This window comes from Muntiacus reevesi, chromosome 17 (genome assembly GCF_963930625.1).
Source record: "Muntiacus reevesi chromosome 17, mMunRee1.1, whole genome shotgun sequence".
In the NCBI taxonomy this organism is placed as follows: domain Eukaryota; kingdom Metazoa; phylum Chordata; class Mammalia; order Artiodactyla; family Cervidae; genus Muntiacus; species Muntiacus reevesi.
In genome coordinates, this window is record NC_089265.1 from 43846089 (window position 1) to 43860394 (window position 14306).

Genomic DNA, 14306 nt, shown 5'->3' on the forward strand with positions numbered 1-14306 from the left:
TTTCCATAATTCATCTCATTACTGGGAACCGGCTCATGTATCTATTAGTCTGTTACTTATTTCCTTTACCAGGATGTCTATAGGAGGTCAGGAACTGCCTCTTCTTTATTCACGGTTGTATTCTTAGAGTTCAGAACAGGGCTTGGCATATAATAGATGTTTAATGACTATTTGTTGGATGAATAAATGAACCCAAAAGTGTGCACTAAATTTGGCAATTAAGAAGTCCTTGATGAAATCAGCATGTGCACCTACAGTAGAGTGTGGGAATGGAAGCATATGCCCAAATTCTTCCCTCAAGGAAATTGCAATTTAATAAAAATGAAGGTAGAATGAGAAAATAAGACAGATATGACCAATATACAAATCACTATATCAAAGGACACAGTGGTAAGTGTTGTGAAATCTATACAAATAAGTCCAGGGCACTTGCTGTCAGTTGAGTCAGAGCCACCTTAAGGAGAAAGTAGAATTTGCTGAGAGAGGGGATGAATGAAGGAGACTTGAACAAATGGAGTTTGTGGTAGGCTGATGGTGCCCCCACCTCTTAAAGATGTCAATGTCTTGATCCTGGGAACAAGTGATGCTGTTATTTTATATGGCAGATGAATTCTGTAGCTGTGATTAAGATTTTGAGATGGGGAGACTGTCCTGGATTATCTGGTGGGCCTAATGCAATGGAATCACGAGTTCTTATAAGGGGAACACAAGGGGATCAAAGTAGTAGCAGGGTATATGAAGGCAAAAGCAACAGGTTGGATTGATGTAAGATTTATGTCAGGCAAGAACCACAAGTAAACGAATGAAGACAGCCTCTGGAAGCGGAAAAAGGCAAGGGCATGATTCTCCTCTGAAACCTCTAGAAGCAATATAACCCTGCTAACATCTTAATTTTAGACTTCTGGCCTCCAGAATTATGAGTAAATTTGTGCTATTTCAAGGCACTAAGTTTATGATAATTTGTCATGGTATCGATTCTCAGATTTTAATGTGCATATGATATATCTAGGGATCTTGTTTAAATGGTAATTCTGATTCTTTTGATCTACACTGGGGCTCACAGTTATGTTTCTCTAGACGGCATGCATTAGTTTTCTACTGTGATCATGATAAAATTAGTGCATGTACATGCACCTTCTCTCCCTTTCCTTTCCTCCACCATTCAATCTTAGAATATTAGATTATATTTTTATGTTTTACTCTGTGCTGTCAAATATGATTATATTTCTTTTTACTAATACTTGAGTTGTGTCTCAAGCTATATTCCTTAGGCAAAAGGGATATTATATTACACTGGGCAAAAAACCTAGCAATTCTACCTTCATCCTTTTTTCCTTCACTCAATTTTTTTGTTGCTGTATTATTTCTACCTTGTTATGGCAAGTAATATTTATATTTCTGTCTGTTACTCAAATTCCTATTTTTATCTTAGTTCTATTAGAATTTTGTATCAATGCTCACAGTGATTTTACCAACCAAACATCTCTTGGTTGGTAGCTTGAATTCTCTAATATTTTTTTCAGAGGTATTTGAGAGAAAACTATTTCCAAAGTTCTAGACTGTTTTATTTTTTTTAGTAGTCATTACAGTAAATGACATCGGTTCAATATAAAATCTGTTCCCCTGTTGTCTCCTGGCATTGAATGATACTGAAAGAAGGTCTGAAGCCAGCTTGATTTTCACCTCATAAAAGACTTGATTATTTTTCCTGGAGGCCCAAAGTAGCTTTTATTTTTCTTTGAAGTTCAGTAACTTTACTAGGATTTTAAGTGTGTATGTTGAAAATTTGGAGTCCATTTTTTTTTCCTGGCATAAAGTGGCCCCTTCAATATCCAGATCAAGGTTTTAAAATTCTGTAATAAAAAATTCTTAAATTATATTTTAAAATTATGTAATTACATTTCAAAATATTTGTTTTAATCCATTATTTGGGTTTTCTTCTGTGGAGTCACCAGTTATGTTGGATCTCTCTTCTATCTTCTACAAACATAACTTTTCTTTAATCCCAATTAACTCTACTTAATTTCATTTCATTTTTATTTCCCTCATTTCTAGTCTTTGCGTCCAGCACTAGGTTTTTCAAAATGTATATTTGATCTTGTACTGTTTCCCATTTCTTCTGCAATTCCATGATCATTTTATTTCCACACCACCCCCCCAACACACACACTTCATTCCTGAGTGCATTTTATCTCCTCTTGCTGCCTCACCCACTCTCACCTGAATTTTGGTATTCCAACTCTGAAGTACTTCATGGATAACTGCTTCATTGAGATTTAATTTTTTTAGAGTTCATGGTAAAATATTTATTCAAAATGTTCATCTGTTCCCTGAAAACATTTTTTTTATAGAGTATTAGTCTTCTGTGAACACAGTTTGCTCTTTTGTTATTTTTTTCTTAGAATGTATGGTAATTCCTTTTTCTTTTTTTTGTATTTATCATTTAGTGAGTTGGGTCATAAAAGGTCCAGGGTAGCACTAAAGGTTAGTTATTATTTGCAGCTGGAAAGTTTTCTTCCCAGCTTCCATGAAGGAAAATTCCCTCCTGAGAACATGGGTTATCTGAATAACTCTGTATGTGGCTCATCTCCTCTATTCATATGTACTAAGTCAAGATCAGGAGAGTCTCCTACCACCATCCAACTCACTTTCATTCTTTTTTTTTTTTTTAATAAATCTATATAGTTTTATTAAGACAAAAAACTGACAGTGTTGATATGAAGTTTACATTTAAACAAAAGTTTTCACAAAAACCTATCACACGCCTAAAAATTACAATGGAGTTCTAGATGCAGGTCAAGACGATGTCAACAACTGATGGATCTCATGACTCAAGACAGCGTTTTGGATTTTAGTTAATTCTTAGGATTAAAAAATTTGTTTTGTTTTAAAGTGAACCACTGCCCCAGTATGAAAATTAAATCTTCTCCTGAGACCAGGGCTTTTGAAAAGAGCAAACTGTGTTCACAGAAGACTAATACTCTTGAACTTGTGCTGTCAGTGACTGAACCCTGCCACCAATGGTTTCAAAGTTCAAAAAACAGAGGCTCCAAGAGTTTTCCACCCTATAAGCACCGGCCCTTGTCTTTCCCTACTCACTTACCTCCTATACCACTCTCTGCCCTTCCCTAAATACTTCAGCAGTGACTTGGATGGAGAAGTTGATATTGGTAACTTCACAATAGGAAAAGAAAGGGTCTCCTTGTCAGTTTCATAAGTAGCACCTCTAAGACAGAATGATCTGCCTGTGTATACACTCCAAAAAGACTTTTCCTCCTCAACCAGTTTCCATCCCCCAAATGGCAGTTTTGGCAGCTTCTTAGTCCTTTGTTGGGAACAGCATTGAGCTCAGGCAGGGAATACCTTGGCTTCTAAGTTTCAGGCATTCACAGCTTTTAAACAGTCTCTCACAGTCCTCATTTAGGTTGCCAGTGACATTTTTTGAAAGGATACAATATTCTGGACACAGAACCCAATTATCATTAGTTGTTCTTTCTTTTGTTTCACCATTTCCCCAAATTTTAACAAAAATGATCCTAACCCATCGCCCTTCTTTCCCACCCCACCCCACCCACCCCAAATAATACACCAGTAATAGCCAAAAACTACACACACGCTACGCTGTAAAAATGCAGAGTTAACACTATCGGGAAGAAGGCTGTGTGGGTTGTGGTGATGCTCTTTGAAGATTTACAGTATCTCTTGCTCTCCCACATCCCATTCTACGTTTTGTCCTTCATAGAAGGCCCTTTGCTTTTTTTTTTAAGCAAAGTTCGGAACGGGTTGCCTTGAAACACTGACCCTCCTTTGCCTCCACGGGGATGGGTGTGCAAACTCTCCAGCGTGGAACGGCTTTAGAGCACTCGGGCTGCCGTCGGGCACAGAAACTGTACTGGCTCTCCAAAGGACATCTTCTCACGCCACCTTTATGGTGTCAAGACGAGGAGAACTCCTTCTCTCCCCACCTGAAACCCACAGTCAGATGTGACAGGGGCTGGTATTCAAGAAAGTTAATTCTTGTCATCTTTTTTGTCATCATCCTCTGAGGGGTAAGAATGCCACGTCAGCCTTTCCTCATAGAAGGATATGACAACTTGTGGGCACTTGACATTGGCCTCCTTGGCGGGAACCAGGTCAGCCTCATCAGAGTTCTTCCATTTCATTAGGAACATGAGTTCTCCACTGGAGTCTGTAGCTCCAATAATCCGCTCTGGTTCCAAACCCCGGGCAAAGCCTCGTGGCTTTTCTGACTCTTCTTTCTTCTTCTTTGGTTTGCTCTCCTCCCCCTTATCTTCCGAATCAGAATCAGCTTTGCGCTTGCCTCCCTCTGATTTATCTGTCTCGTGTGCTGTTTTCTGTGACTGCAGAAACTCAGCAATGAGGGCAATCCAGGTTCTCTTCTGGTTCCCATGTGTTATCCTCATCTGAGAACCCCTTCCACTTCAGCAGGTACTCCACTTTGCCCTTCACCACTCGGCGGTCTAGGACTTTCTCCACCACGTACTCTTCCTCCACTTCTTCTAGCACCTCCTCCACTTTCTTCTTGTTTTGTTTTTTCCCCATAGTGCCCGCCAGCTTTCTGGTATAAAGGATGACCTGCTCAGAGCAGCGCCCACAAGCCCGAGAGGAATCGGTGCCGCGCTACTGGCGGGTCTTGCCCGGCCGGCCGGGGGAGTGGCGACCAGAAAAGCAACAAGCCGGGTGACCACCGTCGAGCCCCCGCACTGAAGCGGCGAACCGCAGGCCCCTGCCAACGGCCCTCCCCCTCACTTCCATTCTTAGACATTCTGTTCTAGACAAGGGAAAGAACTTTGTACCTTAGGGTGTTCCTCACACCGAGTAATCATAATTTTGTTGGTGTTTTCTGAGGACTGCCACTGCTAGTTTCTCTCACCCCAGCTTTTACCCTTTCCTCCCACAGATGTCCCACATATACAAATATTTTGGAATTTTTCCTAGTTCACCAAAAAATGGAATTTTGCCTTATTGTTTTCTTCCTCTTTCATTATTGATTTCTGAAGCTTTCTACGAAAAGAAGAGAATGATAAGTTTATGTTGCCATGCCTATACTGGAAGTCCTGAAGGATTTTATAGGTACAAGAGTGCTCTGATCAGATCTTTGCATTCCAAATTGAAGTATAGAAGATGAACAGGAATATGTTCAAATAAGAAGCAGGAAAATTCCTTAAAAGGCCATTGCAATAATTCAGGTCAAAAATTCAGAAGGCCTAATGATGCTAAGCAAGGAAGGAAAAGAAGGAAGAGACATGAAAGATATTATGGTGGCTAAAATGCCCAGAATTAGTAAGAATTTGCATGAGCAAGAGAGAAAAAAACTTGATGAAGGCTCTGAACCTCTATAATCAAAAGCATGGCTGCTATGTGAACATAAATGGTAGAAATCGGCTTTGGAGGGAAAGAATATTTTTATTTATTTCTATTCAAGTTCATGACAATTAATTTGATTGAATTTGACTACCAGAGGAGTTATCCATTAGACAATTAGAAAAGGGAGCAGAGAGGGAAGTTAGGGTTGGAGGTGAATCTGGAGATTATTCGTGTAGATACGTGATTTAAAGTCATGGTACTTTTTACATTTGACAGATGGCAGACTGAAGAAGTAAGAGGGTCTAATGAAGGAGAGAATGGAATGGTAAGAAAGGTAGAATATTCAGTATTTCTGACATCAAGGAAAAATAAAAACATATATATATATCCAAAGAATGTTCAAACTACCACACTTGTACTCATTTCGTATGCTAGCAAGGTAATGCTAAAAATCCTTCAAGTTGGTACACGAACTGAGAAATTCCAGATGTATAAGCTGGATTTAGAAAAGGCAGAAGAACCAGAGATCAAATTGCCAACATGCATTGGATCACAGAAAAAGCAAGGGAATTCCAGAAGGATATTTACGTCTGCTTCATTGACTATGCTAAAGCCTTTGACTGTGTGGATCACAACAAATCATGGAAAATTCTTAATCAGATAGGAATACCAGACCACTTTACCTGTCTCCTGAGAAACTTGTATGCAGGTCAAGAAGCAACAGTTAGAACCAGATATGGAACAATAGACTGGTTCCAAATTGGGAAAGGAGTACGTCAGGGCTGTATATAGTCACCCTGCTTGTTTAACTTACATGCAAAGTACCTCATGCGAAATGCCAGGCAGGATGAAGCTCAAGCTATAATGAATGCTATCAAGATTGCCAAGAGAAATATCAATAACGTCAAACATTCAGACGACACTACCCTAATGGCAGGAAGGGAAGAGGAACTAAAGAGCCTCTTGATGAAAGTGGGTTGTAAATAGAAGTGTGGACTCTCTTTGGGAGAGTTTGCAAATTTAAAAGGTTAGGTGAGTCATCTGACTTGGATACTTAAGTGTGATCTTGCTTGGTGGTCTTGGTGGTGGGAGGAGGGGGCAAGAGGTACTGACCTTGTGATGTTTTAGTAGTGCCATGATTCTGTGATGTATTGGATGATGATGCCTATCCCTATATCAGTCAATCAACATTTCTTCTTGCTAGGGTCTTTGGACCTTTCCTTGTCTTATCTAAAGAATCTTGTCTGAATTAAATATTGTTCTCAGGGATTATATTCATTTCTATCAATTTACTTTAGCTTTAAGTTTTGCAACTAAATGCAATATGATCTCAGTTGATGAAAACTCACCCATCCACTCAAAGACTTCAGATTTTCTGCCTACATGGAAACCATAAAGGTGGAAGGAAAGTGGCTGAAAGGCCCTGCCATGTGACTTGATTGCTAGGATACATCTTCACTTATCTCCCAGAGCAAAGATATCACCTACCCTGGTGAGCCTCTCTTAGGAATGTGACTGCTACATTGAGGGGAAAAAAAAAAAAGGCTTGAAACACAAAAAGTGTGTGAAGGCTGTGGATAATCTATTCTTTGCTCTGTTTTCTTGCTCTGAATGATAACTATCTCCTCTTGGTAAAAATAACTTTAGGTAGACTCCCAGGAGAAAGTTAAAAGAACTCAGGAAAGATTGGATTGACTTTAGCTGATGAAATTCAGATTTGGCTTATAAGAGGGAACCAGGCAGTTGAGTGAAAGAGTCCTTTTGTGGGAAGATGGGGTTTCACATCTTGATTTATCTTTAGTTAATGAGAGAGATAATAACAACTAATGTTTCTTTCATGCTTAGCTTGTGCCAGGGACTGTTTCTAAGTGCTAATGTATTGAATTCTCACAATAAACTCTGAGGTTCCATTATCCCCATTTTACAGATGAGGAAACAGAGTCATAGAAACTTGTCCAAGGTGAGAAGGCTGGTTTGTTCAGAGATTAGATTCAAACTCAGACAACCTAGTTTTAAGAGCTGAGCAGTTTTCCTGATTCATAGAAATTTTAAAAGTTTTATGGAACTCATCAGATCTACAACAAAAAGGGAAATAGGCAAACAGGCTTTTGCTTCCTCTATCACAAAATAACCCACATTGCATTAATGAAAAAAGCCAGAATATTCTCTAATGCCCTATGATTAGGACCAAAATTGCTGGCTAAATGTTATCTAAAATTCACATATCAGCTTTGAAAATTATTATTATTTTTTTGGTTGGTCAAGCCATATGGGCTTAAGTTTTATTTATTTATTTAAAAATATTTCCCCCAGTTATACTGAGATATAATTGACATAAATGTTAATAATAGTTTTGGGTGTACAATATAAATTTACCCTCATATAGTTACACATTTTTTTCTTGTGATGAGAACTTTTAAAATCTATTCTATTAGTAACTTTCAGATATAAAATAAAGCACTGTTAACTAAAGTCACCATGCTATACATGACCTCCCAAGAACTTGTTTATCTTATAACTGGAAGTTTATACCTTTGACCACCTTCACCCATTTCACCTACTCCCAACTCCCACTTTATGCTGACATTCTTGATGTCTTCATTTCACTGCCTCTAAGGACGGCCTTTAGAGAAGAGAGCTGGATCCCCAACTGTTTTCATTTACTCAACAGATTTTTATTGAATTCCAACTCTGTGCCAGCCTTTCTATTAGGCCCTGGGGAAATAAGTTTAGACCAAAGTTTCTAGTCTCAAAGGAAATATATATATATTTATAGTAAATATAAATAAATACATATATGTAATCTCCTGCATTTCTTTGGGGTTCTATTAGTTAGTCTTTGTTTTGGATGGAGTCCTTAGAAGACTACATGATAGTCTAGGCCAGTTCCTGAAGTGACTCGAAATGAATTCAGAGTTCCTCTTTTCCTTTGGAATAGTAAAGATTGGTTCTAAATTGGGCTCCATCCATTGTATCCTACCAGCCCCATTCATTTTAATTATCCCATCTCTATTACCACCCTTCCTGATGGTCATAAAGAGGAGATCTCCATTTGAAATGGTTATGCTTCAGCAGGACCCTATCAACCCTTTCCCTCTGTGTCAACTGCCTGCCTTTTGTTTGCAGAAAGACTTTCAGTTCAGTTCAGTTCAGTCACTCAGCCGTGTTCAACTCTTTGCAACCCCATGAATCGCAGCACGCCAGGCCTCCCTGTCCATCACCAACTCCCGGAGTTTACTAAAACTCATGCCCATTGAGTCGGTGATGCCATCCAGCCATCTCATCCTCTGTCGTCCCCTTCTCCTCCTGTCCGCAACCACTCCCAGCATCAGGGTCTTTTCCAATGAGTCAACTCTTCGCATGAGCTGGCCAAAGTACTGGAGTTTCAGCTTCAGCATCAGTCCTTCCAATGAAGACTCAGGACTGATCTCCTTTAGGATGGGCTGGTTGGATCTCCTGGTAGTCCAAGGGACTCTCAAGAGTCTTCTCCAACACCACAGTTCAAAAGCACCAATTTTTCGGCGCTCAGCTTTCTTTATAGTCCAACTCTCACATCCATACATGACCACTGGAAAAACAATAGCCTTGACTAGACGGATCTTTGTTGGGAATGTAATGTCTCAGCTTTTTAATATGCTATCTAGGTTAGTCATAACTTTCCTTCCAAGGAGTAAGCGTCTTTTAATTTCATGGCTGCAGTCATCATCTGCTGTGATTTTGGAGCCCCCAAAATAAAGTCTGACACTGTTTCCACTGTTTCCCCGCCTATTTCCCATGAAGTGATGGGACCAGATGCCATGATCTTAGTTTTCTGAATGTTGAGCTTTAAGCCAACTGTTTTTTTCACTCTCCTTTCACTTTCATCAAGAGGCTTTTTAGTTCTTCTTCATTTTCTGCCATAAGCGTGGTGTCATCTGCATATCTGAGGTTATTGATATTTCTCCTGGCAATCTTGATTCCAGCTTGTGCATCTTCCAGCCCAGCGTTTCTCATGTACTCTGCATATAAGTTAAATAAGCAGGGTGACAATATACAGCCTTGATGTACTCCTTTTCCTATTTGGAACCAGTCTGTTGTTCCATGTCCAGTTCTAACTGTTGCTTCCTGACCTGCATACAGGTTTCTCAAGAGGCAGGTCAGGTGATCTGGTATAGCCATCTCTTTCAGAATTTTCCACAGCTTATTGTGGTCCACACAGAAAGACTTTAGCCAAAGAATAAGCATAAACAGAGAAGTGAGAAAATGCAGAAGCAAAGAAAAACTATCAAATAGGACAATATAATCATAGTTCGGTCATTAAGTAAAGTCAAGGACACTTAGTTTCTCCTCAAGGGCTATAGATAGTATTCTGAGCCATGTCTTTTGGGCTGTCTTATAAATAATGAAACCCCTACCAGGTGGAAGAAGGTAACTATGTGATGGCCAGATCACAACCATGACATAAGCTACTACAATTCCAGGAACTGCCCTCAAGGAAATGGGAACACACCAATCTGGAAACTGAAGGCTAACTCTACTAAAAACAATCAATTTCAAGATGACTGTTGGAGCTGACTGTGCTGTTTCTGCATGTAACCCCCTCCCTCCACCAGTAAAAGCTCTTGCCCACTGATTGTCAGTTGAGGGGGAGTTGGCCTTTGGGAAAATTGCTCAATGTTCTGTGATAACCTAAATGGGAAAATAATTTGAAAAAGGAAAAAGAAAAAAAAATCATCTTTATTTTAAATTCCTCTGAAAAAATAATTGGCATACTGTTTATTTTGGATTTCTCTAGGCTGTCTGTTTGACATAATAGGCTTAGCATTCTGAACTGCAGAGGCACATTTCAAATAAAACTTTCCCTGACCCCATCAGCCTCTTTCATTTGTGCTTTTTTAGCATCTTGTTTACATTTTAAATTGGGGTGTGTACTCTACCATACTTTAAGACTTTGAAGATTTTGCAGCACTTAATACCTTATAGTAGGTGCCCCAGTGCTCAGCTAACGTATCCCTGATACTACCCGAGGAACTGGGAAAAGTTACTTATCCTTTCCAAGACTGAGTTTCTTCGTGTAAGACAAGGTCAACAATATCTCCCTCAAGGGACTGAGGATTAAAAAGAATAATATATGAAAAAAATGCTTTGTTAAATTAAAGCACTGCGCAAATATTTTGAGTGTCTTACATATTCCCAACCATAAATTTACCAGATTAATAATAATATTTTAATAATTTTGTCAGGGTGATAATGGTTTTGCCATGTAGACGCTTCTGGATGAACAATTACCAGACAGACTCACTACTGTTTCTACTGTGGTTGATGTGAATGATTATCATTGAATTTTCATAAAAGGGATACCAGCTATAAAATAAAACAGTAAGTCTCACAATTAAGTACTGACAGTCCCTAAATTATCAGGGGCTTATATGTATATATGTCAGAGTTGGCAATGAATGTTAGGAGAGGTCTTCTGACAGAGCTTGGAGAGTCAATCAAGTGCTGCTGCTGCTGCCAAGTCGTGTTAGTCGTGTCCGACTCTGTGCAACCCCATAGACGGCAGTCCAACAGGCTCCTCTGTCCCTGGGATTCTCCAGGCAAGAATGCTGGAGTGGGTTGCCATTTCCTTCTCCAATGCATGAAAGTGAAAAGTGAAAGTGAAGTCGCTCAGTCATGTCCAACTCTTAGTGACCCCACGGACTGCAGACCTACCAGGCTCCTCCGTCCATGTGATTCTCCAGGCAAGAGTACTGGAGTGGATTGCCATTGCCTTCTCCTAGTCAAATGCTACCTTCTAGTAATTTTTTTCTTCAGACATTCCCCTCAGTGAGTTGAAGTTTACAGGTGCTCAGATATAAGCAAGAAAAGGTAAATGTGTTACAACGCGAGAGTCTGAATTCAGATACAAATGTTCCTTTTGGATTATAAGAATGTACCTGTTTTGTAGGAATGTAAATTGGGAAAATTGGTTGTGTGTTTATGCCTGGGCAGCCCAGGCCAGGGATACTGGGTGTTCTTCACAGGAGTCATAACCACATTCTATTAGGAAGGTGCAGCTGGCTCCCTCCTCTGCAGACTGTCTGCTGCACATTACACCTGTCCCTGGCACTTTCTGCTTCCTGCTGAGAGCTGCACCTTCTCTGTCCATCCAAGCTGACTGAGGACTCCTCAGGGACTGAAGGTCATTCCTCCTCTCAGTCTTATACCCTTGAACTTTCTCTCCTGGGTCCCTACATTCTCTGGCTACTGGGTCTAGGAGTGGCAGGAGGTGGTAATTAAGCTTTGTTTTGTCTTTCTCTTATTTATTGGGCCTCTGTTTTCTGTGTAAAGTCTCATTAACTTTGCAAAACTGTTCTTAGTTTCATTTTTAGAGCTAAAGTGCTAGACTTTTATGGACCAAAGCAATACAAAAACCTAACAAAGTCAGGCTGTCTACACAATGATATTTGTCAAGAGTTTCTGTGTAAATATTGTCATTATTTTCTCATGTCCTAATAAGATATGCAAATAAAAAGGACAAATGAAATTATATGGCTTATGATTAACAACGTAAAGCACCTATTTCCTTCTTTTTGCCGACCTACTTAAACATGTTTTCTTTATTGTGTGCTTTCTACAATAAATGAAGTCAATACTTTACAAAAGTTACCCATTAACATGTTAAAAACTTTATAAAAGTGTTGCTATATTACACACAATATGCAAAACTGAGGAATGTTATCAGTGTAAGGCAGAGGGAATAAAAGAAAAGAAAAACATTATATTTGGTTATTCTGCTTGCTTGTGATATGACAAAATGAACTAATTTACATAGCCATGTAAGTAAAACAGTTTTTTTTTTTTTTTTCTTTTTGGCCATGTAGAGGCATGTGGGATCTAAGTTTCCCAAACAGGGATCCAACCCATGACTCCTGCATTGGAAACATGGAGTTTTAACTACTGGACTGCCGGGGAAGTCCCAGGTAAGAAAAATATGTGCACCTTCCACATTGTAATTTTTAGCAGGATTCTAAAGAAATGTATACCTTGGAGTTCTGGGACATTTTCTGGAATTATTGCATTGATGATTTCCTACCAATTCTTTCTTTCTTTCTTTTTAAACTCATCCTTTCTCTTTCTTTGAGGACCATATAATCCAGGGGCTATTTTGCGGTTTATTTTTACTAAGGTTACGCATCCACAGAGTTTAGAGTCATCCATCCTACAAGATTTGTTAGAAAATATCACAAATCTGATCATCCCAATCCTCCTTCTCCAGAGGCAACCACTTCTTGCAGCTGATTACTTTGGTTGTCTGTGGAAGCTGGTCTCTGAAGATAGCTTCCACGGAACTGTACCTTCCAGTATTCACACTAAATCTGGGCTGGTCTTTTGACACACTTTACCCAATAGAATGCAGCAGAAGTGACACTATGGCAGTCTGAGGCTTGAGCCTTCAGAAGGTCTGGCAGCTCCTGCTTTTACCTCTCATGCCTGGTGCAGAATTGTTGGTTTGAGTCCCCCTTTCCCATCATCCAGGGATTTCCAACACTTCTCATGTGTGGGAGCTCCTGTTTCCTGTGTTTCATGTTTGGTTTTTTTTCCTCTTTCATTTTGGTGGAGCACATCTTCCAGTAAAGTGCCAAAGAAATGGTCATGGGTAGTGAATGTGTTGACAACTCATGCCTGACAATGTCTTTATTCTACCTTTACAAGTAGTTGGTAGATTAATATAGAATTCTGGATTGCAAATAGATGTTCTTCAGAATTTTTAAGGCATTTCACAACAGCCTTCTGCACTGTTGTTCAGAACTTGACATCATCCTAGCTCCTGGTTCTTTGCATGTGGCTTGTTTTTCTCTTCGGAAGTTCTTAGGGGTTTTGTTGTTGTTGTTTCTTATATTATGCAATATCATGATAATCTATCTTAGTGTGGGTTTATTTTTACTCATTGTTCTGGGCACTCAGTGGGTTTTTATCATTCGGTGACCTGTGTTCTGGAGTTCTGGGACATTTTCTGGAATTATGTTAATGATTTCTGACCTTCTGTTCTCTCATTATCTTTAATTCTGTCTGTCCTTTTCCAAGAGAATTCTCCAACTTTATTTTTAATTCTTTCACTTATTTTTAGTTTGCCACTATCATTTTTAATTTCTAAGGGTTCTTTTTAGTTCTTGAACTAAATAAAAGATGCTGTTTATATTTTAATGGTTTAAATATTTTCCTTGATTTCTCTGAGGGTAGTAATCATAGTTTTGGTGAAGTTGTTTTCTTCCTACACTGGTTCTGTTTGCACCAAATTGCATTTCTCTGTTTATTTGTTTGCATATCTGTCCTCTATGTTAGAGATATTTCTTATATGCCTGGTTACAGTTGGACATCTGCTCATACTTAAGAGTGGGTGCTAAGGTGCTGATTGGAAGTCCTGAGTACATGAGTGGAGATTATCAACTATGAACCTCATTGTAAGATAAGCTGGTTCCTTAAATGGGGAATCCTTTATATTAATATCTTTAGGTTTTTTCTCTTAGGAGGACCAAATTTTACAAAAAAAGAACCTTTCAGTCCCTTCGGTCTCCTCTTTGGAGATCGAAGACCCCCGCGCCTCAGGCACCAGCACGCTGGGAACCAAAAGGGGGAGAGGGCTGGGGTCTTGGCACCCAATATCTGATAATTTATTTAGCAAACCCACTTTCAGTCTATAGCCTAGCCCTCACCTTTTACCTGCTGTCTCATGGTGCAGAGAATATGTTTTACCCTCTTCAGAGAATATATCTTTGCTTTTTTGTTGGAGAGGAATTGGGAGTACAGGGGAATGTAGGCAATAGGATATGGCACTCTGGCTCCTTATTTTAAAAGACCCCGTGTGCCCCAACTTTCTGGACCTTTTGAGCATACTGAAGTGTAAGTCAGCTTGATACTCAGTTTTTTCCCCATGGGTTATTTTCCATTCTTACATCTGCTTTTCATCTTCCATGTCTATAAATGGTTTACATCACTTCTGATCACATCTGTTTGAT

At 39.3% G+C, this 14306-nt stretch overlaps 1 protein-coding gene and 1 pseudogene across 10 annotated transcripts in view; both read right to left on the minus strand.

The window, feature by feature from the left end:
* TRPM3 (transient receptor potential cation channel subfamily M member 3) overlaps positions 1-14306 on the minus strand; it is a 283598-nt gene that overhangs the window by 107033 nt on the left and 162259 nt on the right. The window lies entirely within an intron of this gene.
* Positions 3000-4754, minus strand: LOC136148476 (chromobox protein homolog 1 pseudogene; annotated as a pseudogene).